Genomic DNA, 27,313 nt, shown 5'->3' with positions numbered 1-27,313 from the left:
TCTTTTATGTGTTGGGGTTATTTGAAAAAGAAATTTTCTAAAGTTTAAAAAAACCAACAACTACTATTGTTTTAGCTATTGAAGAATCCTTGTAGAGTTCTAAGCAGGGGGTGGCGTGGTGGTAGTGGGGTGTCTGAAATGGAGGGGTGCAGGCCTGGAGGCAGGGGCACCAAGTAGCAACTTCCAACTGCTTTCCCCCCGCCTTATTTTTAGTCTTCCCTTTCTCCCAGATAGATTTAAATGCACCAGTTAGGAATGTAACAATTGAAGAAAGAGAAATAGAAAGGAGCTGAGAGATTGGAGAAAGGGTTAGGAGGTGAAATTAGTGGGATGTGATACTTGATTTAACATGGAAAGTCAGGGAGAAACGAGTGTCTAGAATAAATACTGGGTTTATGGCTCAGGTGACTGGGTGCACACTGGTGCCTTTAACTGGGAAAAAGGAATAAAGGATGGAGCTCATCTGAGCAGACACATGAGGAGTAGTGTGCTGGCCATGTGGCGTCTAACGTGCCAGGGGGTCATCCAAATGGAGCTGCCCAAGCAGCAATTTGATTGAGTCAGATACTTCTTGATACAGCCCAGCCCAAATGGAGTGCCTTGCATATTGTAGATAGGTGTAAGTAGTAAATGATTTTTTGTTTTTTTTTTTAATTTACAGATAAAGCCTCCAAGGTTTTCTACAATCTCTTCTCAATCTACTTTTTGATCTCACTTCCTTGTACTTTTCAAAAGTGCATGAAATCAGAATAGGCTGATCTGCCCTGTCCATAGATGCTCTGCTCAGATAGGTAGGTTTCTTCATTGTCCCCAAACATATGTCTCCTTGCAGCCTCTGGAATAGATAGAGAGATGATGGAGAAATAGAATTGATATCTCCCACATGGGGTCCATATAAAATGTAATAAAAGGTATGCTACGTGGCACACTGTTCCTCTGTTTCTGCTAATGCCTTTCTCCCACTCCTTCCATCTGTCTGATGTGACTCACCCTACCAGACCCTGTTCTCTGTCCACTTTCTCCACGAATCCTTCTCTGAGGAGGGCATGAGGAGGGCAAATAACAGGTCAGTTTGTTTACAGAAAGTGTCCATGAGTTCCGTAGGGGAAAATTCATTTTTTAGAGCAGCCCTTTCCCCTGGTTTCATTTTCCTGGTGACTCCCCATCTGGGCATCCCAGTCCCATAGCACAGGGATCAGTTGCCCTTGTCTCTAGTGAAGGGGAGCGCTGACCCAGGAAAGGCCCTCATCACAGTGCTGAGTATTCTTGGAGAGCCTGGGCACCTTTTGTTCTGTGTCAGAGGCATCTAGCTCACTGAAAGGTCCTGGACCCAGCCAGCCCATCTGTCTATCTGTATAGCTATGTCAGGGTCTATTTCTAACCTGTTTGGTGTTTCTTTGCCATATCTCACTATTACTGGGTTTCCATTGTGCCACGTGATAAGCTTGCTTTCCCCCGCCTTATTTTTAGCCTGCCCCTTCTCCCAGATGGATTCTAATTCCCCAGCCCTGAGCAAATGCTTAGCAACAAAGCCCAGGAGCCCAGGGCCTCTTTCCAACTCTCCAAGCAGCACCTCTTTCAATGGAGAACTACCTCTTCAGTGCTTTGTTCCATGAGGAACAAACAGAGGGTTACTCTTAATTCTACAACACTAGCTGGTGGCTTTTCCCCACTCCCACTCGCCTGTCTTAGTTCCTCTGCTTTTTAGGGTGTCAAGATGACCCCAGCACAGAAAACTGCCTCTTCGGGGGCCAACCAAGATGTTCAGCTCATTTTTTCCATGCACTGTCTTGCATCAGATCAATAGGCATTCTTTCCGCCCCTCCCAAATACAGAAAGATTTATACAGCCCACATGGTATACTTCTAAAATACACATGAGACCTGATAAATTATACACTATTTATTATGCTACTAAAATGATACCTTTTGCTTAATTAAAGTAGCCATATGCTGCAGTGCAAATCATTCTCATTCATTAAAATCCGAAAATATGTAAAAAAAAAAAAAAAAAGGACAGCCAGCAGCAGTTTGGAAGAATGCAATCAGATCACACAACCTTGAGGACATAATTGCACTAAAAATAGCCTTGATGTCTCACCCAGAAAAACATATCCATCCATTCCTCCATCCATCCATCCATCCCTCTGTCCATCCATCCACCCATCCATCTATCCATTCATCCATCTGTTAATTTAACAAATAATAATCAAACACCTTTGCTGTGTCAGACACCTTCCAGGTGCTGGGGACAGTGTCTGGTCCCTGTCCTCAGGAAGCACACAGGCTCGTATGAGAGAAGACAAGTAAACAAACAAATATAAATGCCATGACAGTGGTAAGTCAGATGCCCTGGTAGCACGTTGGAGAATGTCTTACCTAGACTTGTTGGACCAGAAAGGATTCTCAGAAGAGGTGCTATCTGGGTACACCCTAAAGGATAATTAGGTCTGGGAGGTGTTCCAGACTATTCCCTTTTCCATTACCTTGTTTATTTTCTTCTTAGTGATTAACAGATCCCAAATCTGGGGTTATCTTTTTCACTCTTTTGTTTCCATGAATATCTTCTGTCTCCCTTTTACCTCTGCAATTTGAAAGTGAACTCCAAGAGGGAACACAACTTGTTCATCCTGTCCAGTGGTCTTACCCCAGCACATATCATTGTGATTAGCATACAAGAGGGGCTCAAAAATGTTTACTGAATGAATAAATGAATAGCATGTGCAAAGGCCCTGAGCTGAGAGAGCACAAGATATATTATGGGAGAGTTAAAGACCACTGTGCCAAAAAGCACATTTGCATCCTGGAACAACAGCAGCTATGTTTCTCCGTGACCTCAAGGTTAATGGCCAATGACTCCCTGGCACCATCTGCAGTGAACTGTGAAAGAGCAAACTCGGCCTTGACCGCCTGACAGCCTCACTGTCACTCAGAGCGACCACGGGGGCCCCAGACACACTCTCACTGTTAAGAAGCCCTGTCCAAGGTGAGAACCATTCTGAGGCCAGAGTCAGAAAAACCTGGGTTCAAATCCAACCTATCCCATCTTGGGCAATGTACTGAAACTCTCTGGGCCCTTTCTCCATCTTTAAAATGGAGATTAAAATACCCATTTCATGAAACTTTTAGAGATTAAGTTAGTCAATGTACGTGAAGTGCTTGGCATACAGCAAACACTCAATAAGTGTGATTATTATTATTGGATGATACCAAAGATGCTTCCAGTTCTAAGAGTCTCCCTCTCCTTCCCACAAACTCTCACAGATGAGTAGTGTTATCTCCATCAGTTCATCTAATCCTCACAACTACTCTTGAGGGAAATGCTCTTACCGTTACCTGCACTTAACTGATGGTGCACTGGGTCTTAGAGAACTGAGGAATTTTTCCAAAGCCACAGCATTGGCAGAGTTGGAATTCAAACCCAAGTCCATCTGACTCCAGGATCCTCACTCTTAATCACTGTGTTGTACTAACTCCCCAAGGGTCCTGTGGTGGCTACCCTCTTCCCTTAGCTTTGGCGTGTTCCCCCTAGAGGCATGGGGCCAAAGGAGAGATGTGGAGGACCGGGGGAACTTACTCCAGGAGCCAAAGTGCAATGGCAAGGGGAAGAGGGTTGGAGGACTGGTGTGCAGGGCAGTGTAGGCAAGATCGCTGTGTGTTCCTTCATCTGCTCCTGCTCAGACTGTCTGCGTCCCTAGCATTTTCCACAGGTCTGAAGGAAGAGGTCAAAGCCCTGTCCACATATGGCCCAATAGGCCCCCTGAATTGAGGCCTTTCTGTCAAGCTGGATATGAATAAGGGGAGGGAGAGAAGAGTGCTTCTTGCCTGTTTATCCTAAACCTCACCTACATGTGCATATAAGATCATGAAGTGTGTATGAAATCCGTGAAATGGATTGTGGCAGATTACATTTCCCAAAAATGGCCATGACAATCTTATCCATCTTGTATGTTCTTTCAGAGCCTTGTCACATACATCCCCTGTCAAGAAGTGGAGTCTGGGGCTTCCCTGGTGGTGCAGTGGTTAAGAATCCGCCTGCCAATGTAGGGAACACGGGTTCTAGCCCTGGTTTGGGAAGATCCCACATGCTGCAGAGCAACTGAGCCCATGCGCCACAACTACTGAGCCCGTGTGCCACAACTACTGAAACCCACATACCTAGAGCTTCAAGAGAAGCCACCGCAATGAGAAGCCCGCGCACCGCAATGAAGAGTAGCCCCCGCTCGCCGCAACTAAAGAAAGCCCACGCACAGCAACGAAGACCCAACGCAGCCATAAATAAATAAATAGATAAATAAATTTATTAAAAAAAAAAAAGAAGTGGAGTATGTGCCTCTTCCTCTTGGACTTGGATGAACCATTGGTTTAACCAGGTAGAATAGTTCCAGAGTTTATGTTTTTGTTTTGGGGTTTTTTTGCATTTTATTATTTTTTTTTATTGAAGGATAGTTGATGTCCAACATTATATTAGTTTCAGGTGTACAACATAGTGATTCACTTTTTTTGCAGATTGTACTCCATTATGAATTATTACAAGCTAATGGATACAATTCCTTTTGCTCTACAACATATCCTTGTTGCTTATCTATTTTATACATATTAGTTTGTATCTGTTAATCCCATGCCCCCTCACCCTTCCCTCTCCCCTTTGGTAACCACAAGTTTGTAATTCTATACCAGAGTTCATGTTTTTATGGGACCTCTATATATGAGACTATTTGTAAGCCTTTTTGACAAAGCAGAGAGCCCTTTTGGGTAAGGAAGAAAAAATAAGGCTGGAAGCACTGGTCAGGGTCAGACTAGATGGGCCGTGAATGCCATCGTTTAGTCATTTACTTCTCACTTGGACACATACATCCAAGCACTACTATTGACATAGTGGGTTTTTTAAAATCAAATTTACAACTACGCCCCACCCCCTTTTTTAAAACTTAGCCTTGTTCTAAGAAATAATAATATAATAATCACAGTTTTATGTCCTATTTGTATTTATCCAATATGCATAAAATATATACATAGCTACTTTTTTAAAAAATTTGTTAATGAACCCCCAATGTAATTTCCTGTACCACCTGGACATCTTTACTCTATTTCCGAATCAGTGTCCCAGGCAATGGAGAGCCATCATACATTTTGAACAAAGACAAGATCAAAGGGAACTTTTAGGAAAACTGACCTCTTACCTTGGTAAATATTGGCAAACACATCCCAAAGATTTGTAGGTGAAAGGCTTTGTGGCAGGTGCAGGTAAGTCAGCCCTGGTTTGCATTCCTGGGGTACATGTAGACCCGGGAGCATGGGGTTGTGAGCTGGCATGAGAGGCACGGCAAAAACGTGGTGCTCCGTTTTGGAGTGGAAATTTAACTCATTGGTAAGTAATTTAAAATAGTGTGGTTATAGTGTGAACGTGTTACATTTATTTAGCAAAAATCACAGGAATGTTTGATAAAAAACAAGCGAAGTCCAAGAAATCTCACCCTGGCTGTGAGCAGCTATAGGCCAGGCCCAGAGCAGAGGGGTTCGTGGTCCCCTTCCTTTAACCTGTGGTTCTCAACCCTGGCTGTACATCAGGGTCATCTGAGGAATTTTCAAGAGTCGCCAAGTCTCAGGCGCTACCTTTGGCTGTTTAAATTCAAGCTTCTGAGGATGGGGCCCGGGAAGCAGTGTCTAATGGGCTGTCAGGATTGAGAACCACCATATGTGGGGTATTTTGGTGGAAAAGTGCAGGGAGCCCTGAAAGAAAGCATGAAAAGATTGAAGGTAGGAGGCCTGGATAGGAGGCTAGTCCATCGTCTAAGGAAGAGTCCACACATTTTATTATATTAATATGTGACCGGGTCTCTGCTAAGCTCTGCCCAGCATGCCTACAACAGATCATGCACAAACCATGGCTAGTGCACATGGACTGTTAAGTGCATACACACAAGCAACACAAACAACACACATACACCAGGACTTATCCATCAAGCCTGAGGAGCCTGCGTACAACACTGAGTCGGTTCATGATAATGCCACTGTAGGACAAAGTCCTAAGGCCGAAGACGGGTAGTCTAATTCCATTTGGGCTTGGATAAGCTTAGGTCTATTTCTGACAAACAAGACCTACCAAATTTGGGGTTCTAATTCTATTCACCCATAATCAAGGAGTCACAGAGAGAGCAAATACATACTTTCATAGAGTCATCCACATTCACACCCACGGACACATACTCACGCCGACACATGCACCAGTCAGGTCAGACTGAACAATCCTCACACTCAGACATCCTCAGCTGCCCTGAAGGACCCGTGAGGTTCCTGCTCTTCCTTACTCTGGTCCTACTTCCCAGGAGCCCAAAGGCCAGGGCCCCTTCCAATGCCCAGCTGGGAGCAGGCCCTCTGTCCTAGATTAGAGGGGCACGTGGCAGGGAACACAAAGAAACTGCAGCCCAGCTCCCAGAGCAGTTCTTTCCTTGCTTCCCAGCCTGTTATTCTTGCTCCCTGGGCCCCCAAACAAGAGGCCACTCAGAAATCACAGCTTGGGAACAAGACAGCATTGTCCCCTGGGCCTGGGATTTCCTGAGGCTTGGGTGAGAGAGAGAGAGGTGAGACGGCTCTCTAGGCCACAAGGTCTGGAGAGAAGCTGGCACCTGGGGAAGAAGAATCTCCCAAGCAACTGGCCAAGCTAGAGTCTTCCAACTAATGTGAGACTCGCCCTGCTGCCCTCCATCCCCGGAGAGCGCCTTTTCTGGTGCCCTCACTTCACAAAACCCTCTTTCCATGTGACACTAACCCTAACCTATCCTACAGCAAGCAGGACACTAACCTACAGAAGCAGAGAAAGGGCGTTGGGATAGAAGGCATGGGGCCCCCAACCTGAGGTACCAGCTTCACCTCCCCAAAGGTCACTGTCCAGAAGGAAGACCCTGGCCTGCCTGGCCCCAAGGACCAACAGTTAGCATGAAATGCAGCCAGTACTCCTCACCCTCAGGTCCAGGGTCCCGCTCTTAGAGTTGACAATGGATGGTAGTCAGGAGTTGCCGTGAGGGTCAGTAACTATGAGGAGGCCTCGCCTGGCTCCCCTGCCCACATCTTCCACTGAACATCAACAAAAATCCAAGGCTCTTCCTTCAGACTTAAGCATGGCCGTAGATGTCCTCCGGGCAGCGTTCTCCTCATCCTCGCTTTAGTGGACCTCTTTTGGCTGCTCAGCAGCTCTTAGTTTTTTCTAGAACCACTCTTCAATCACCCCCATACAGTTAGGGAATTTTTGGCTGCAAGTTACCAAAAACAAGAAACAAAAAACCAACTTTGAACTGGTCTAAAGAATAAGGAATGCTATGGACTCAAAGGGCCAAGGAAGGGCAAGTGTCTGGGTTGGATCCGTCCAGAGACTCTAGCTCCCTGTCTCTGCCATGTCCTCAGATGTGCCCCCTTCTATGATTGGCTGACTCCCCTCATGGTTGCAGAATGGCGTTGATAGCCTCATTCCTCACAAACATATAACCAATACCCAGAAGAGAAAGAGTTTCTTCAGGTGGCACTTTGTTAAGAACAAGGATACTTCTCTTCCTGCGAACAGCCTTTGGGAACGGCTGACGGCTGACATCTTCTTATGAGATTGAACCTCTCTGGCTAATGATGGATTAAGATGTGGATACCTGGCCCAACATGGGATAATCACAGAACTTCACCTCCCTGGCCAAAGTGATTGGTCTGTGGACGGGCATATAATCCAAGCTAGGCTGGTCATGATCCTTCCTGAGGGATTGTCTAACTGAAGATTAGATGAAGAGCTGCCTCCCTGTCTGGTTATGATATTGGATGGATCTTAACTGGGGCCTGTCAGCCACTGGCCACCTCTTCATGGAGATGTCATTTCAGAGAAAGTGCCAATAATTAGGGAAACTAGTCAAGAGGTAGTGATGGAATGTGAGTTCCCGGGTCCAGCGGTGCCTCGGGCCAGCTTCCCCTCTCCTCTCCCAGTATTTTTTTGTGTGTCAGACAGTAACCCTTGCTGAACACTTTTCCTCACATGCCCACTGGATGTGGGGTGAGCTATGCAGTGTCCATTCTAGCAACTGGATGAACCCAGGATCAGCACATTATCTGTGTGCAGATATTTTTCTCTGAACAACGAAAAGGTTTCTGAGTCGACAGCTCTACTGTACTCCTGGGGCATCTCATTCACTGGCCTCCAAAGATAGCCAACCTGGTCATGTCTTTGCCAAGTACAAACTCAGAGGGGTCATTTATTTACTACCTAGAAACCCTCTGGGGTCCAGCACATCTGAATCGGTGATATGCCAATAAGCATGAAAAGGAGAGCATCACTGCAATACAGGAGGCTTGGGCAGCAGCCACACTGCTCAGGACACACGTCATCCCACCTTCTGGGATGAGCAGGGTTTACCCCACAGCTTGGGGCCTCCTCTGGATTGCAAACAGGAGAGGGCATAGGGTCCCCATCAGCAGAGGACAATAAAGTGTAAACACAGCAGAAGCAAGTTTTACAACAGCCCCATGTTTCCCCCTGCGTTGTTTTTATTCATTTAGTCAACAAATACTTTAGAAGCACCTACTATGTGTCCCTAATAATATTTTACCTTCACTTTCATATTTCTCTGTGCCATCCTTTCCCCCTCCTTCTTATTTATTTTCCACTTTCTCCATAGCTCCACGTAATCTGTGGCTCTTTATTTGCAGTGTCTTTGCCTCTCTATTCCTTCCTTTCCTGTTGACAGATTTCCCCATGTACTCTATGTTGTGCCTTCCCAATTTACTTTATAAAATACCTCTGACCAAGAGCCCTAAAACTTACTCCTACACATGGAGAAAACAAACAAAACAGAAAGATGAAGAAACATGGTATTATTCTTGGAAGTGGGCTTCCTGTGAGCTGGAAAATTCTGTAAGGAGAACTGTGGATAGAAGGTTGCCTTTAAAGTGATAAGATCAGCTGCTGAAGTCCCAAGTTCAACCAGCTAGGAGAAGAGGAGGGTCTTGCAGAGAAGGTCTGTTACCAGGACCAGCCACCACCACATAAGGATGTAGAAGACGGCAAGGCAGGAGGTCACAGATGAATTGCACTGAATCATGAACCAATGGCAGATTGAGCCACACTAATTTGCTAAAGCTTGAACAAAACTGGACAGGTGCAGGTATGCCTTTTTGTTTGTTTGTTTTTAAGAACTAAATCAAAGAGGTTTTTCATTCATTTGGTTTTTGCCTCTTGCAAGGAAAATCTTCATGAACCACTTTGAACTAGGAAGGAATCTCTGTATCTTCTGAAACTCTACTGAACCTCTTCCAAGTTCAACAGTGATGTCCTAATTGCCAAGTCCAAGAGCTTCTTTCTATTCTTCTTCCTGCTTAGCCCCTTCCTCCCACCCTCCCTCCCTTCCTTTCTTCCTCTCTACCTCCTTTAAAAAAATTTTTAAACCTTTCTTTCTGCTTTCCCATCTCCTTGAAATGTTCTTTCCCCTTGGCTTCTGAAAGAATGATCTCTTCTGCCTCTCCAGGTTCTCTCATTTCTGTTTCATCTTGATCTCCTTGCTGGCTTCTTTTCAACTGCCTTTGTCCCTTAAATATTTCTGCCCTATGCTTCTTCCTTTCCTGCATTTTCTTCCCACACAGGCTCTCCCATGTGTTCTCATCTACGCCCTTGGTTTTGATCACCACCTAAGGAGGTGATTCCTCAAACGATACCTCCAGCCCAGCCTTTCTCCCAAATTAAAGACCCACATTTCTGACTGCCTAAAAGACATCCTCAAAGGTGTTTTATGCTTAAGTTGTTCAAAACACAACTCACTGTCTTTCTTCCCTAGATCCTCTTCTCCTCCAGGCTTCTCCAACACAGTGCAAGTCTTCTCTTTTAGCTGGTCATGCAGGTCTGAAAACTGGAACTCATCCTGAAGCCGTCCCATTCACCTCCTCCCCCACCCGCTATGACTATCATTTCTAAACCCTAAATGTGTCTCACATGTATGCCCTTTTGTCCAACCCAATATCACTGCCTTTATTCAGACCCAAGCCATTGCTCTACTCCATTAATTACAACAATAGTCTCCTAATTTTCCTTCTTTGAGTCTTGTCTCCACTCTGTTCTTTGAACAGGACAGGGTTGTCTTGCTAAAATGTAGATCTGATTATGTCACTATTAAGATCCTTTAATAGTTCCCCTCCTCCTCAGAATAAGGTTCAGTCTAAAGACTCTTTAGAACTGAGTCCTCACCCCTTATGTTCTATCCCCTGCCTCATCACTCTCCTCTACACTCCTGGACTTTAGCAATTCCTTGGATGCCCCTCCTCTCAGCTCTCCATGCCTCTCTCCATGGTCTTTCCTCTTCCTGACATTTCTCCATCCACCAACAATTGCTCTCAGGTCCTATCCACCTACTCACTGGAGTACTTATGTGCCTCGCCCTTCGGAAATGTAATATTTGTTGAGTGAATGAATAAATGTTTCAAGAATCTTACCTCTTTAAAATTTGGTTCTATCATCACTGTCCCTAGAAAGATCTCCCATCTTACCCTGGTAGACTTAGTGCTCCCACCTTTTCTTCCATAGTAACCTCTGTGTTCCTTGTGGTAGGTTGTTTCAAACTCACTTTAACTTACTTTATTTATCTCTCTTTCTCTACCACGGACTGTGAGTTCCTTGAGGACAGGGATGGTGACTTGGTTTTCTGTGCAACCCCAAAGTCAGGCATAGGATAAGTCTTAAACAAACGTTTGTTGAAATAAAATGGGATGAACCAAATCAGTGCATCAAAACATTCTACAACGGAACTTTCCCCAGACTATTTCATTCAGCTCAAATGCATGGTTTTGGAGTCAAAGTATGTGTAAATGGCAGACCAAGAGCATCTGACTTCCACGGGGGAGGGCTGAGTTGGCTGTTCCCTCAGAGAGAGCAAAGAACAAAAGGGCTTTGTTGTTCTTAATAATGTGTCACAGCAATCAGGGCTTAACAGCAGTAGTTAGAATGGGTCTTATGTTCTGGGCGCAAACCTGGGAAAATAAGGAAACACAACAGCAGAAAACCAATGCAGTTCCTCTGCTTCCCATTTAACAATGACAGCAAGCAGCCCATTGATGCTAATTGCATGGGGAGTAGGGGGCCTTCCTAGTACCAGGGAAAGGTGAAATAGTGCCATAAGAAAAGCCTGAACTACAAGCTTACGTGTCAGTATTTATACCCTTTCCACGACAGGTAACAGGCACATGAAGAGATAGCAGAAACAGTTCTGTGCCAATCAAGAAAGATCTTAACCCAGGGTAAGCCAAGAATAGCCTTTTATCAGGAAAATCCTGTGCTTTGCTTATGCTAAAAAATATCTGACTTGCAAATGCTTATTCTATTAATATTAAGGGGCGTGAATTCTCACTGGATGATCTGGCAATGGGAGACCCAACTCCTACTCAGGAAAGCTATGTACCGAAGAAGAAGCAGGAGAAAAGAGCAAGTGCTGGCTGTCTTGCTTGTTTGCTTTTTAACCTCCCTGGGCTGAAGTTACAAAGAAGGCATATACCAGCTCTGCTCAGAACAATTCTGCTGCTGCCAAACCCAACAACCTATACTTGCCATCTCTCAGCAAGAAATACCAATGTCAAATAGATGAGCTGGGTCCTGGAACTAGCAACATCTGGGAGAGAGTGGTGACAACAGGGAGATGGGAGGAAAAGATTGCAGTGAGACCTTCAGAGAACCTGCTGGCCTCAAGAAAATGGCAGCTGGGAAGGAGTTAAATTCCGAATGTGATGCATGAGACTTGTACTTTCTAGAATTCTTTCGGAGTCAAGCACTGGAGATATTTTCATCGAGCAGTGAGAGTCTTTAGAAGTTGGAGCATTTAAGTCCCTAAGCAGCAGTTCTTTGCTCCTCTCATTTATTACGTACACTGTCTTTGGACCACTATCCACAGAATGGGTAATATAGTATTTATCCGCTGGGACAATAATTAGCTTGTTTTCCTCTATAAAGCTGGGCCATAATGTTCTTACTCTTTTCCTTAGAGTCCACCCATACAACAGACAGATGGGCCGTGTGAGGACTGAGAGCTCATGGGATGGTTTGAGCTGAGTGAGTGGGGAATCAAAGTAGGGAGGGCCAGAGGAGAGTTACATGGCCCTTGGCAAAGGCCTCTGTTGCAATGTGGCATGTCAAGATTCCTGCCAATAGGTCAACTCTGCTCATAAGATAAACCGCCATCAATCCACAACTCAACAAATCAGAAATCTCAAATAACCATTTTAACATAGAATTCATTGAAAAGATATAAAGCAACAAATTAGAAAGCTGTTAGCGGGGAACATTCAGGAAAGCACATTTCAGGATGTAATTAGTGATTCATCTTTGCCTCCTTGTAGACTCTGAGAGTATCTAAATATTTATGATCAAAGATATAGTAAATACCATAGATAGCTTTTGTTTTAGTATTTTATTATAATTTAATTGTTCATAAACTTGTCTGTGTGGTCTAATGGCACTTGCAAGCTAGTCTGAATAAATCGGACTATCTCAACTAGAAAAATACTATTTGATCCTACTCCCTGCCCCATTGTTACCCTCACTCCCAACCAGCCACCCTCTATCCCCACCCCCACCCACACTCATCCCCGTGCATCTTGTCAGGAACTGATCCTTCCTCCACACACAGGTTGCCATAGGTAATGTCCAGTTAGTGCAATAGTACCACCCCCTGGAGGCAGTTGATTGGACCATGGCAGGCACCCAGGGCCAGTGTCCCATCAGAGCCCTTTCTCAGGTTTCCTTTTTTAAAAATAGCTTTACTGAGGTATAATTGATACATAAAAAACTGTACATACTTAATGCATACAATTTGTTGAGTTTGGACATATGCATCAACCTGGGAAACCATCACCACAGTCGAGGTAATAAATATATCCATCACCTTCAAAAGTTACCTCATGTCCCTTTAGGGTTCTGTTTTGGTTTGGTTTTGGTTTGGTTTTCTGGTAGGAGCCCTTAACATGAGATCTACCCTCTGAACAATTTTTTTTAAGTGCACAGTATAGTATTAACTAAAGGCACTATTTTATAAAGCAGATCTCTAGAACCCACTCGTCTTCCATAACTGAACCTGTATACCCATGAACAACTTCCTATTTCCCCAGACCCTTGCCCCTGGCAACAAACATTCTAATCTCTGCTTCTATGAGTTTGTTTTAGATACCTCATAGACATGGAATCATGCCATATTTGTCCTTACAAATGTGACTGGCTTATTTCACTTAGCATAATGTGCTCCAGGTCCATCCACGTTGTTGCATATGACAGGATTTCCTTCTTTTTAAGACTGAATAATAGTCCAGGTATGTATATACCACATTTTTTCTCCATTCATTCATCAATGGACATTTTGGTTGTTTCTTGCCTTGGCTATTGTGAATAATCTGATAAGGGATTAATATTCAAAGAACTCCTACAACTCAATAACAAAACACCTATTAAGGTGGGAGGGAGACGCAAGACGGAGGAGATATGGAGATATATGTATATGTATAGCTGATTCACTTTGTTATAAAGCAGAAACTAACACACCATTGTAAAGCAATTATACTCCAACAAAGAAGTTAAAAAAAAAAAGACAAACGAACCCAAAGCACAAATACAGAAAAAAAAAAAAAAATGGATCTTGAATAGACATTTCTCCAAAGAAGACATACAGATGGCCAACAGGTACATTAAAAGATGTTCAGCATCACTAAGCAACAGGGAAATGCAAATCAAAACTATAATGAGATATCATTTCACACCCATTAGGATGGCTATTATTTTTTTAAAATGTTGGCAAGAATGTGGAGAAATTGGAACACTTGTGCACTGTTGGTAGGAATGTAAAATGTATGGTGGTTCCTCAAAAACTTAAAAATAGAACTACCATATAATACAGTAATCCCACTTCTGGGTTTATATCCAACAGAACTGAAATCAGTATCTCAAAAGATATCTACACTCCCTTGTTCATTGCAACATTATTCACAATAGCCTTCCTCCGATTTCTATAACAGAAACTGAGGAAGAAAAGGAAATCTTTCTCCCAATGCAAAGTCAAGAAAACATGAACCCTGAAAGGGGCAGAGTTTGAAAATACAAAAGATTGTATCAGAAGATACAAAGAAGAAAGATTCTTATCTTCACCTAAGAAAAACTGGTTTTCATTTCTTGAAGTGAGAATGGGACTCATGGTATTTCAATGCCTGGTGGCACATTTATGCCAAATATATGAGACTTTTGAGCCCAGGTTTTTATTAGCAGTGACCCCAAACTCATTCAAGCATGCAGCACTGTATTAAATGTTCATTAAAGGTATATCAGCACACACGGCACTCTCCCTGGATGTGGTGACCTGCCAACCATTCTGTCCCAATGGATCTGTCTCTTGACCAGGGAAGATCTATCAATATCAGTGATCAATATGATGACTATGGTCAGTAGAGCTGACCAGAGTTGTTTAATGGGCGTTTGCCCTTATGACTCTTGGTTTGGCTGACTTCCACTGCACGCAAGTGGGAAGACAGAACTCCCTACAAAGGAGGCTGAGGAAAGTTGTAGGGGCCAGATGTCTGTTCCTTTTCACAGAATCAGGTGTACACAGTCATGACAAGGCCCAGAGGACACCAGAGACATGAGCTGTGACAAAGATACCAGGGAAACACTGGGTTTTCCAGCACTTTCAAAGTTGCTGCTTGTTGTAGATTGACTGCAAAAGTGGCTTCCTAGTTTATGCCTTTGCTACATGACTATGTAGCTCCTCTCGTGAAAAACTGAAGGGTATTTCCCCACCCTTGAGTCTGCACGACCTGACTTGTTTTGGCCCACAGAATATGGCAGAAGTGATAGTATGTCAGTTCTGAGCCTAGGCATCAAAAGGCCTTCATGCTTCCACTTGCTTTCTTGGAACTTTGCCACCACATATGAATATAACTAGGCTGGCTTCTGGAAGATGAGAGAACATGTGAACCAACCACTTGCCCCAACCAAGGCCATCCCAGATCAACCAATAACCAGCAAACCCCCAAACGTGCCAGAGACCAGTCAAGATCACCAGAGCTGGTGAACTGATCCACAGATGACGCCCAGCACATTAATAAGCCCAGCCAAGACCAGAAGAACCACTCAGCTGGAGCTCAGGAACCAGAATAAATACTACTGGTTTAAGCAACTGAGCTTTGGGGTGGTTTGTAATGCAGAAATAGCTAGCTGAGACACTGCTTTTAAAAATGTTGAAGTCACAACATCACTAATTATTAGAGAAATGCAGATCAAACTACAATGTGGTATCACCTCACACCGGTCAGAATGGCCATCATTAAAAAGTCTACAAATTACAAATGCTGGAGAGGGTGTGGAGAAAAGGGAACTCTCTTATACTGTTGGTGAGAATGTAAATTGGTGCAGCCATTATGGAGGACAGTATGGAGATTCTTTTAAAAACTAAAAATAGAGTTGCCATATGATCCAGCAATCCCAGTCCTGTGCATATATCCATAGAAAACTCTAATGAAATGATGCCACTTGCGGCAACATGGATGGACCTAGAGACTATCATAGTAAGTGAAGTAAGTCAGACAGAGAAAGACAAATAGCATATCATATCACTTATATGTGGAATCTAAAATATGATACAAAGAAACTTATTTACAAACAGAAACAGACTCACAGACATGGAAAACAAACTTATGATTACCAAAGGGGAAAGGGGATGGAGGAGGGGTAAATTAGGAGTTTGGGATTAGCAGATACAAAATACTATATATAAAATAGATAAATGACAAGGTCCTACTTTATATATGTATATATATATATATATATATATATATATATATATATATATATATATATATATATATATATATATTTTCAATATCCTGTAATAAACCGTAATGGAAAAGAATATGAAAAGAATATATATCTGAATCACTTTGTTATATACCAGAAACTAACGCAATTGTAAATCAACTATACGGTAATTTAAAAAAATGTCAGCGTCAGATAAAGGGCTCTATGAAGACACCTGCCTCACCTTCCTTAAATCACAGCATAGCACACCTTAAAGGGGAAGCACTTCCACTCTGCACCACATTGATCCAGTTAGAAGCGTCAACTGCTCTCACAGGAAAAGTAAAGCTGTATCTCCATTGCCCTGTGATCTTCATGTTTGCCTATCTCTTGTCCTACACATTTCTTTGGAGAACAGGAGATGGCAGTTCTGCAGTGTCCCTCACATCTGTTCACCCCAGGAATCTAGTCGGTTCTCACTAACATACTGAGGAGTGGAATGGGCAGCCATGCTCGTTCCTTCCTCAGGATGCTCCTCTGAGCTGCCTCATTTTATACGTCCTCAGTCTTTTTCTCCATCACAGTATGTATCCCACCACATTAGAATGGTGCTTTCACTTCTCAGATTTTCTCACTAGCCTGGAGGATTTGGGAGGACAGAGACCACGTCTGCTTGGCCTATCACTGAATCCTCAGTCTGTAGCACAGTGGTAGCACATAGTAGGTGCTCAGCAAATATCTGCTGAGTGAAGGAATGAACACATGGCTGCAGGTTACTTCTCCTTTCGCCTCCATTGTGCCTCTCGTCCTGCTCTCCCTTTAATTCTTGCTATCACTTCATACCTTGAGTCCTGCTTTCCATCTAGACCCTTAAATGTAGGGGTCATATTCTGTCTTCTCTCTGGAAGCAGACAAAGAAATATGCATTATATTAGAGAATAATTTCTGTCAAAATTGGCTAACGCAAAATAGCAAAATTTTGCTATTTAAAAGAGTAAGCTCCAATCACTGGATAAATAAGGTGACATTGAACATTTCTGTACAGCAACTGACACATGGTGTGTTCTCAATGCATACTAGGTAGCAGCAATCTGGAGTCAAACAAATGAGCATAACCTACCTACTATGTGCTCAGTGCTGTAGTGGGTACTGTGGAGCAGATACAAAAAGAAAGGCAAACAGGCAAAGTCAATGTCAAGCCACAAACCACGGGTGAGATCTCCACCTTATTCACTATTTTTTTAAACTAGAGTATAGTTGCTTTACAATGTTGTTAGTTTCTACTGTACAGCAAAGTGAATCAGCTATATGTATACATACATCCCCTCCTTTTTGGATTTCCTTCCCATTTAGGTCACTGCAGAGCATTGAGTAGGGTTCCCTGTGCTACATAGTAAGTTCTCATTTGTTATCTATTTTATACATAGTAGTGTATATATGTCAATCCCCATCTCCCAATTCATCCCACCCCCACTCCCCCCTTGGTATCCATATGTTTGTTCTCTATGTCTGTGTCTCTATTTCTGCTTTGCAAATAAGATCATCTATACCATTTTTTTAGATTCCTCATATACGCGTTAGTGTATGATATTTGTTTTTCTCTTTCTGACTTACTTCACTCTGTATGACAGTCTCTAGGTCATTTGTAGAGATGTGGATGCACCATATTCACCACCCATTAATAGTGATCGGACAGGCTATCATGTGAACCATTCTGTCCCAAACACAGTCTGTTGACTTCAAAATTCCTCTCATCTGCATTATGAAATACTTCGACGCCTTCTCACAACATTCTCTGATTTTATAAGCCTTCATCTCTGTGAAATAGAGATGAAGTTTCCAGCTGCCTTAGGTATCTGAAAAGGCAAAATTCAAATTCCCTGACTTAACAAGAAGTGGACTTTGTTTTATGCAAAAACACAAAGGCTGTTCCTGCACAGTCATGATGTAGTATCCCTAAGGGGGTTTCTAAGTGTGTTTATTCACTTTTACTTGCTTATCTCTGGTTCAGTTTTCATGGGCTTTATTTACTTTTTTGCAAGGTCCAAAATCTGTCTGTGATAAACCTTAATGAAAAATAGTAAACCACTTAGAAGGTTTATAAGCTGTTCAGGTAATGGGAATTAGAAGTCATTATCTTTTGTGAAGGCAGCAAAATGTTGTCTGAATGGAGTTGATTTGGGTGATACATATTTTAATAGAACAAATTACTAATGAAGTGCTAAATTACTGGAAACATCCCTGTTACTTATTAAACATTTTGGTTAATCAGGATGGGAAAGATAAAGAGTTGGAGTACATTTTAATACCTCTTTTGAGGCCAGGTCAGAAGCAAACAGATGTGTGGATCTGAAGCCCAGCCCAAGGTCATCTTCTCAGACACAGGCTACCAAGGACCGTTGAGAAGCCCTCCAGGCAGAGCTGCCCTCTTTCCAAGCTCTAAATACACCTTGACTGCATGAGCAGATACCTTCTTCTGTGCAAAATGAGGGACACTGGCCAATCATCCCAAGTCAGTACCAGCTTGTTTTTAGTAAACAGAAATGCAACTGGAAATAAAGGAAAATGGACCCAGGGAAAAATAGAGAGAAAGTCCTCGGGAGATGTTTACTATTGTCTATTTTGAAAACACCTGCTTTTTAGAGTGTAACATAGCTGAGAGGCAAGGGTGTGATAGCCTCCCCTATTCTCAGCCTCCCTCCCTGTCTTCTGTACTTTGTAACCTGATTCTGGTAACTGGCTTCCTGTCCTGTTACCTGTGCCCAAGTCCTCTTGGTGATCAGTCTAAGCTTCTCGTTTTTAAGACCAGGACTCTGACTTTATCTGGCAGCTAAAATAGGAACTTGTGATGGATAATCTTATGGGCCACGGGATGCCCAGATATCTGGGTATGTCTCTGCAGGTGTTTCTGGAAGAGATTAGCATTTGAATTGGGGAACTGAGTGGAACATATGGTCCTCCCCAATGTGGGTGGCACCATTCAATCCATTGAGGGCCTGAAAAGAACAAAAAGGTAGGGGAAGGTTGAATTCACTCTCTGCCTGACAACTTGATCTGGACAGCAATCTTCTGCCTTTGGTGATCTGGTTCTCAGGCCTTCAGACTTGGACTGAAATCTGTACCATTCAGCTCTCTGGTTCTCAGGCCTTTGAACTATACCTCCTGCTTTCCTGGAACTCCAGCTTACAGATGGCACATAGTGGGACTTGTCAGCTTCCATAATTGAGAGAGGCAACATCTTATAATAAATCTCTTTCTAGACAGAGATAGAGATACAGATAGACAGACAGATAGATAGATAGATAGAGCTAAACCTAGGTATCAATCATCATATAGGTTCAGTTTCTCTGGAAAGCCCTAACACAGAGTCCTTCTGATAAGTTTATCTGATGCCACCTCACTGAGTCCCTATCCTCCTGGATTTCTGAATGTTGTCTGTTCCTGGCTTCTCTGCAGTGGTTCTATGCTTCCTAGTTAAGGCTCACCTATCTCTTCCTGTGCCTTCCCCCAACTTTGACAACCCAGAGCACTGGTCACTCTTGTCTCTGCAGATCCCCTCCAGATGCCAGTTCTGCCTGCTGAATTATATCCCCTTTGATATCAGTGGATGAGTCTGTCCAGTGCCCTATACCCACCCACGCTCACCCCACCCCAGTAGGGAGTTGAATTTCAGTCAGTCATTTTGTGGTAAATGGGACACAAGTCCAGAGTCAGAGGATCACAGTTCCAGCCCAGAAATCGCCATTGACTGGCTGTGTGATTGGGAAAATCCAAAATCTACTTCACCTCTCTGAACCTCACTTTTCTCATTCATTTTCTAATTGTATTTATAGAGGATCTACCAGGTATCAGAAATACAAAAGATAGAAAAGGCAAGGTCCTCACCCTCAAGGAGCTCATTCTAGCTGGGGAAACAGTCTTGTAAATAAACAATTACAAAATTGCTGGGTAAATGCTAAGAAAGACATAGTCAAAATGTTATAAAAATATGGAGAACAAAGAAATTAACTGTGCCTGAGGGAGATCAAGGCAGAGTGTACAGAGGAAGAGATGTCTGAGCAATCTTCAAGGATGAGCTGGTACTTACCAAGGAGTCAATAGCCTCCAGGGCAGAAAAAAGAACATATGCAAAGGTGCAGGGGTGAGAATTGCATGAAAGATGCCAGAAACTGATCATGACTTGGAATGACTATAAGAGGGTACAAGTGGCCAGCAATGAGGTTAGAAAGTACAGAGGAGTTAAATAATGATGGGCCTTTTATGTCTGGCTAAGGAGGTTGCATTTTATCCTACAGACAATGAAGAACCATCAAGGACTTTTAAACAGGAGAGTTGCCAGATCAGATCAGTGTATGTAAGACAACTCTGACCTGCATATGGAGGATGGGTTGGAGAGGCAGGAAGTGGAACCAGGGAGATCAATGGGAAGGTGTTGCAATAGGACAGGGAAGATATAGAAAGCGTGGCAGGGCAGGAGCCAAAAGATTCATAGAATGAAGAATTGGAAGAACTTGGTGATTAATTAGGTGTGGGATGATATAATATCACTTCTATGTGAGATCTAAAGTATGACACAAATGAAATTATCTATGAAAGAGAAACAGACTCAGACATAGAGAACAGACTTGTGGTTGCCAAGGGGGAGGGGCGTGAGGGAGGATGGAGTGGGCACGGGGATTAGCAGATGCAAACTATTACATATAGAATGGATAAACAACAAGGTCCTACTGTATAGAACAGGGAACTATATTCAATATACTGTGATAGAGCATAATGGAAAAGAATATGAAAAAGAATGTATATATACATATAACTGAATCACTTTTGCTGTACCGCAGAAATTACCATAACATTGTAAATCAACTATACTTCAATAAAATAAATTTAAAAGAAAATGGAATAGCTAATGAATGTGCTTTCATTAAAGTCTAAGAAAAAATTAGGTGTGGGATGCATAGGAGAAGCAGATGTTAGGTCACCCCACAGATTCTGGCTTGAATACACTGATAGAGATACAAGGACTCTGAAGGGAAGACTGGATGGGGAAAGAGGACAACTGATTTCTATCCTTGACAAGTCATGTACGAGGTGCCTACGAGGCAGCCAGGTGAAGATGCCATGGCAGTAAGACACACTGCTTGGAGCTGAAAAATCTGAGTTAGTGACATACCTATGGGAGCCAGCCATAGAGGAGATGGTTGATGTCATAGGACCTGGTGGGATCAGCCAAATAGAATGCACAGAGGAAAAGAGAAGAAGGCCAAGGACAGAGCCATGGGGGAAAGCTGTGTTTCCAGACCTGGTGAAAGAACCAGCAAGAGATTGAGCAGGAGTTGTCAGGGAAGCAAGAGAACCAGAAGGCGGTCACTGGAGCTGGCGGGGAAGAGTTTCCCAAAGAAGCTGTGAGCAGCATCCAAGGGGCACAGTGCAAGATTGAACTGGCAAGCATTCATTGGTTTTGGCAACTGGAGGGTTATTGATGACTTTGCAACAAGCAGTTTCCAGGAATAATATGTAAAAGATGGATTGTGGAAAGATGAAGGAGGAGGCGAGGGAATCTAGGCTACTTTTCAATATGTTTGGCAATGAAGGGAAATTGAAAGCTACGGAGGTGACTGGAGAACAACACCCAGTAATGGGAGAGCTTTAATTTAAAGTGGAAGAGATTTTAAGCATGTGTAAAATGAAGGGATTGGACAAGAAAATCTCCAAGATTCCTTCCAACTCTCTTGTCCTTTGATCTAAGGACTATGTTTAAGAACAGGGGGAAGCAGTCTCCTGTTGCTGACGGATTTCCAGTACAACAAGAAATATGAACTGGAAACATTACTTGTGGTGGTTTCCCCGTGGCTGCTTCTCTCTTCCTTCCCCAAACCAGGACATTCTGAAGAGCTCTGAGCACGAGTGGCACTTTGGAGAGCTCACTAGGCTGGGAAAGCATCTAGACCACCCAGAATTTGCAATTTACACATTTCTATCCCATCAGCCTCCCTTCCAGCATTTACAAACTAAGCCTTCCCTGATCTTCAAGAGTCACTTAGAAAATGGCTTGGAATTCATTCCAAGATCCTGAAGGCAAGAGAAACCAGATAAGAACCAGATGCAAAGCAAGATGGCAAAGAGTGTGGATGAGAGAGGGGAAGAGTTCTGAAATAATTTCTAGAAGGCGTTTAGACTTGCAGGAGGAAGAATCTTATCTTCAGTGAATTACTACTTATTGAGGCTTTAATAAATGTTTAGTTATTTATTTTTTGCTGGCAGGCTGCTTTTTGCAGTCCGTTAACGTGAAGATTATCTTTGGAAGAGGAAAAGCACAAAGTCTGGTTTTCAGCCTGGGTAGAAACACAAGTAAAAACTTCCACATGATCAGTTTTAATCTCACCTGCTGAGGTGGATTTTGCTACTTAATGATATATTTTGGTAATGGATGTGACACCAAAGTTCAGCCATAAATAGAGCTCGGAGCCAAGGGAATGAAAATCACCAATTAGATTCCCTTGCTGCACTAAGTAGCAGGAAATTTCCAATCACCATCGGATTTGTGACATAGAGAATCAAGCAGTGGTTCTAGAACCTGCCTTCTGGGGAGGAAAGTGGGGGGAGGCTCGGTCCGTGTTGTGTTTGCTTGTTTTCTCTCTCCAGTCATGTGAAAAAAGTTGGCTGGGAGTTTTTTTCTTTATTATTGTTGTCCATGACACAATCGCCACATTATACTGGAGCCTTTTGAAAAGCCGGTGTACAGCTCAATTGCCTGATTCTCATTGTGCTTGAATGGAACACGGGGTAGCCTTTGTGAGCACAGGATTCTCTCCAGTGGCATGGGAGAGGGGTTGTGGCTCAGAAATTTCAGAGAATATGCCAAAATCTGCACAGGCAACAGAGAAATCCCCGGGGCCATAGTACCGATTTTAGGCAAAGAATTCACTTTGGCTCTTGAAGACCCAGCTTCTGAAATCACATAATGGTGACTGGAACCTGGGAAATAGTGGCCTGGGAATTTCCTATACATTTCTGATCCTGTAAAAAGGAAAATGAGGATGTTCGGTCCAAAATGGAGCTCCTGTCAGTCTGAATTTTGATGTTACAGACAGAATACAGGCTTCCAAGACAAAAAGATCTGGATTTACATTGTGCCCATGACATTGACCAGCCGTGTTACAGAATCTCCCCAGCCCAGCTTAATCATCCGTAAAATGGGGCATAGTGAGGCATAGCTCACAGGGAGGCAAAAAAGAGGATATAAAACAATTCAAATGAACTTTCATTAACAAATAATTGTTGAGCATCTACCATGCATCAGGCAGAGTTCTAGAGAGATAGGATACAGCAGTGAGCAAAACTGGTGAGCAGAGACAACGCAGGAAAAGAACCCAGCATGGTGCCCGGTCACCAGCAGACAGGCCTGGGGCCCCCGTGTTAGATTAATGCTTTGCTTCTAGAAAGTAACAACTAAATCCATTATCTATCTCCCCAAATTAGACTCAACTGTCAAAACCTACTGAAAGCAGTACAACTATAAAAAAATGTACGAAGCCCCTTATAGGCGTCTCCAAACTTTTGTCCTCATTTGGGACTAACAGTAGCCAGGATCTGTAGCCACTGGCTGAAGGATGGGTGGCGTTGCTTAGGGTCTAAGGGTTGCAGGCAGTGCCACCCAGAGGGCATGATGAGTCAAGGTGTTTGGGACTTTACTATTAAATGGAGCTTTGCACTGTTAAGAATAACAGTGGAGTAACTTACATTGGAGGCCTCCATCTGAGAAGGAAAGAGGCAGCCTCAACATCTGCTCCTGTGCATATGGAAATCAGGCTGCAACATGTCCTCCTCAACACCATCGAGTTGCACGTGGTATTGTCCCCCTCATGTAACACACATACAAGTCACATATTTATGTTCTAAGCAAAGGGCTAGATCCCGGGGATACAACAATTACAGAAACACAGCTTCTCACCCTTGACAAGTTTCTAGGCTTGAGCAGGGGTTGGCAAACTTTTTCTGTAGAGGGCGAGGTGGCAAATAGTTTAGTCTTTGTGGATCGCATAATCTTTGTTGCAACGACTCAACTAAAACACAGCCATAGATAATATGCAAATAATCGCACATGGTTTCTTCCAATAAAACATTCTTTACAAAGAGAGGTGGCAGGCCAGATCTGGTCCATCTTTTGCTGATGTCTGATCTCAAGGGAATGACTGATATGTAACCAGATAACATCAACAAAACGTGAAAAATGCTATTATAGCAGGGGATGGGCACCTACCCTAGCCTGTTGGTTTCAGATTAGACTTCCTCTTCAGGAGCTTGTATCTGCAACCCAGGGTGGACACTTCTTATTCCTTTGCCCTTCTTGAAAGAGCAGACCCTCTAAGGACCACTACTTCCACGTTCAGGAGGCTATTGAAAAAGTCCAGGGAGGAGATGGCAAAGACCTGAACCACAGTGATGATTTTAAGAATGGAGTGGGAGGGAAATATTGGAGTTAGAAGACCATGGTGATAGAATATGGGGAAAGAGAGAAATGAAGGGTATCAAGGATGATTACCATGTTTCTAACTAGGGTGGTTGGGCAATTATTCACCAAGATAGGGAATTTAGGAGAAGCAGGATAAGGTTTTCTTTGCTTGTGGGAAACGGAAGTGGAAGTGTCCAATGGGTGGTTGGATATATGCGAGTCCTGAGGCTCTTCCCTGAATTATTATTATTATTTTTTTAATCTTTCTGTTAATTAATTAATTTATTTATTTATTTTTGTCTGTGTTGGGTCTTCGTTTCTGTGCGAGGGCTTTCTCTAGTTGCGGCAAGCGGGGGCCACTCTTCATTGCGGTGCGCGGGCCTCTCACTATCGCGGCCTCTCTTGTTGCGGAGCACAGGCTCCAGACGCGCAGGCTCAGTGGTTGTGGCTCATGGGCCTAGTTGCTCTGTGGCATGTGGGATCCTCCCAGAACAGGGCTCGAACCCGTGTCCCCTGCATTGACAGGCATATTCTCAACCACTGCGCCACCAGGGAAGCCCCTGAATTATCACTAGAGATCCCTAACTGACCTGTCCTGTTCCCCTCAAATTCATCCTCACTCAGCTGCCACAGTTGTCCTACCTAAAACACCGATCTGACTGCAATTCTCCTCAGCTAAATACTCTTCAATGGTCTTCCATCTTCTAGAGGATAAAGTTGAATTCCTTAGCTTGGCATGAGACGGTCTCCAAACCTGTCCCCTGCCAACCTCCCTGGCCTTATCTGTGACAGTCCCTGCCTCCCATGAGATCCTCCACGAGAAGTCCAGGATTTGATGACCCGGCACTAAGTCAGCATCCCTGGGGGACTGGGACCGTCGACATGGGCAGAAGAATTATTTTAAAAAGAGTGGATTTATGTGTATGTATCACTGATTCACTTTGCTGTACAGCAGAAACTAACACAACATTTTAAATCAACTATACTCCAGTAAAAATTTTAAAAAATAAAAAATTTTTTAAAATAATTTTAAAAATTAAACAAAATAGATCAACAACAAGGACCTACTGTATAGCACAAGGAACTATATCCAGTATCTTGTAATAACCTATAATGGAAAAGAATCTGAAAAAGAATATATAACTGAATCACTTTGCTGCACACCTGAAACTAACACAACAATATAAATCAAAAAAAAAAAAAAAAAAAAAACAGGAAAAAGAAAAAAAAAAAAGAGAGAAAAGAAATGCTTATCCTCCGCCTCCGTGGTGGCAGGAACAGGACCTCAATTTCAGCCCGGGAGTTGCCAGCAAGATGGCAAACCTCAGCCTGGCAGTTCTTCAAACTGTTTTTCACAGTTGGGGCCCTTCCCCCACATGCCCTGAATCCTCAACTTTTAGAGAAGTTGCAGCAGAAAGGAGAGTGCTGTCCCCTCCTTTCCCTTTCTGTTCTCCCCTTTTGGCCTTTCCTGGTGAACTCTGGGCACCAGAGAGATGAAAGCTAGCCACTCTTCCCACAAATTCTAGGGACCCCATTAAACAGAAACTGCCTAATATTCACACCACTGCTCCTCAAAGAGGAATGGGATCGATTTTCCTCGGCTGGGGACCAGAAGCTGGCGGTTTACATGCTGAGGTTTAGACCCATCAGACATCTCTTCAGAAGAGGATTCGCTCTCTGAGAGGCTCCGGGCATTCACAGCAGATGTTTAGGTTGTCAAAGCAGTGGTAAGGAGAGAAGCATCTCCTTAAAGATTATAGGTGAAAGAAACAAAAAGAAAAGTTCTAGGAGAAGGTTTTACAGAGAGGAGGATCACTGACAACAGGCTTGTTTCTAGTTGAGCAGACACAGTTGGAAAAAAAAAAAAGCTTCCGGCTGCCTGTGGAATATTTTGCATTCAGAGAGGGTTTGCCTCCTTACCTGGTGGGTTGAGTGACCAGCAGTAGGTGAGCAAAGGTAATTTCAGGTCATCTCTCGTGGTTCAGTAAACTGCAAATCTTTCCCTTCTGGTGGAATGACTCCAAAAAACCTTCGCCTTTCCCATTTGTTCAACATTAAATGACTTCTAGTAATGAGAGCGGTGCCCTCCCCACCAGCGAAAGACCCACCCATGCTGGGTCTTCCTCTAAGGTGTACCTTTCCAAAGTGTCTGATCCAGTCTTGAAAGGTACAACTGGCCCAGAGTTCAGTCCCAGGAGAAATCCAACTGAATCAAACTATCTGCCTCACCTTCACGCCTAGGTCTGGTTTTGTCCCTCTGACCCACTGTCCCCAGACACTGCTGTCCCAAGCACGATGTGACATTGGGTGAGCCTAATTTCTCTGCATGCATAAGCAAAGATTTTAGAGTTTATGGCCCAGGAATTATTTTCTTAAGGGGGCTCGTAAACGTTTTTAAATGTCTCAAATTCCTAGAACAGATACATTTCAAGGAGTTTGCTTAGAGCCTTGAACGCACTGTGAGTGGTTAACAATCTTAAAGCGAGCAAAATGAAACAGTGCAACTGGACACTGGGCCATTGGCCTTCACACCTAGTCCAAATCCTGTTCTGCTCCCTGACAATAGCCCTTCTTTGTTATTTCTTCAGCTGCCTTTTCCTGGGCTCTTGTCAATGTGCAGGAGATTCCAGGCAGGAGGAGGACTTTTGCTGCAGTGTATTGCTAATGTCATTGCCTGGATCATTAATTATCACTGAGAGTGAAAACATGGTAAAAAGTAATTATTTACAAACTGTTGTAGGCTCTCACGTGTAATTACTTAACAGTGGACGTAATTGTAAAGTAAAGGTAATGAGAGCAGACAAGTGAATGGCGGACATTACCAGCGATTTCATCCTTAGAACAGTTAACACTATCTCTCTCTCCGTCTCTCTCTCTTTATCTTCCTTCTTCAGTCCTTCCTTCCTTCCTTTCTTTCTTTCTTTCCTTTTTCCCTCCTTTCTCTCTCTCTCTTCCTCCCTCCCTCCCTTCCTCCCTTCCCTCTTTTTATTTAATATAGCTGAAGTGCATTAACCATGGATTTGTTTGCTCAAGCCCCCTCTTGGTGCACCTTTCTATGATCCCGTGGACTCCCTC

General features: G+C 43.3%; 1 long non-coding RNA gene across 1 annotated transcript in view; it reads left to right on the top strand.

Annotated features, from left to right (window-relative positions):
- LOC309606495 overlaps positions 1 to 25,252 on the top strand; it is a 29,316-nt gene extending 4,064 nt beyond the window's left edge. Inside the window, exon 2 of the long non-coding RNA XR_014231889.1 lies at positions 662 to 25,252. This is a non-coding gene — a long non-coding RNA (uncharacterized lncRNA). The remainder of the gene's footprint in view (positions 1 to 661) is intronic.
- The last annotated feature ends 2,061 nt before the right edge of the window (positions 25,253 to 27,313 follow it).

The sequence above is a fragment of the Balaenoptera borealis genome (genome assembly GCF_965194805.1).
Source record: "Balaenoptera borealis genome assembly, chromosome: 11".
Classification (NCBI taxonomy): Eukaryota; Metazoa; Chordata; class Mammalia; order Artiodactyla; family Balaenopteridae; genus Balaenoptera; species Balaenoptera borealis.
The sequence above is the reverse complement of the archived record's forward strand: the minus strand, read 5'-3'. Positions and strand labels throughout refer to the sequence as shown.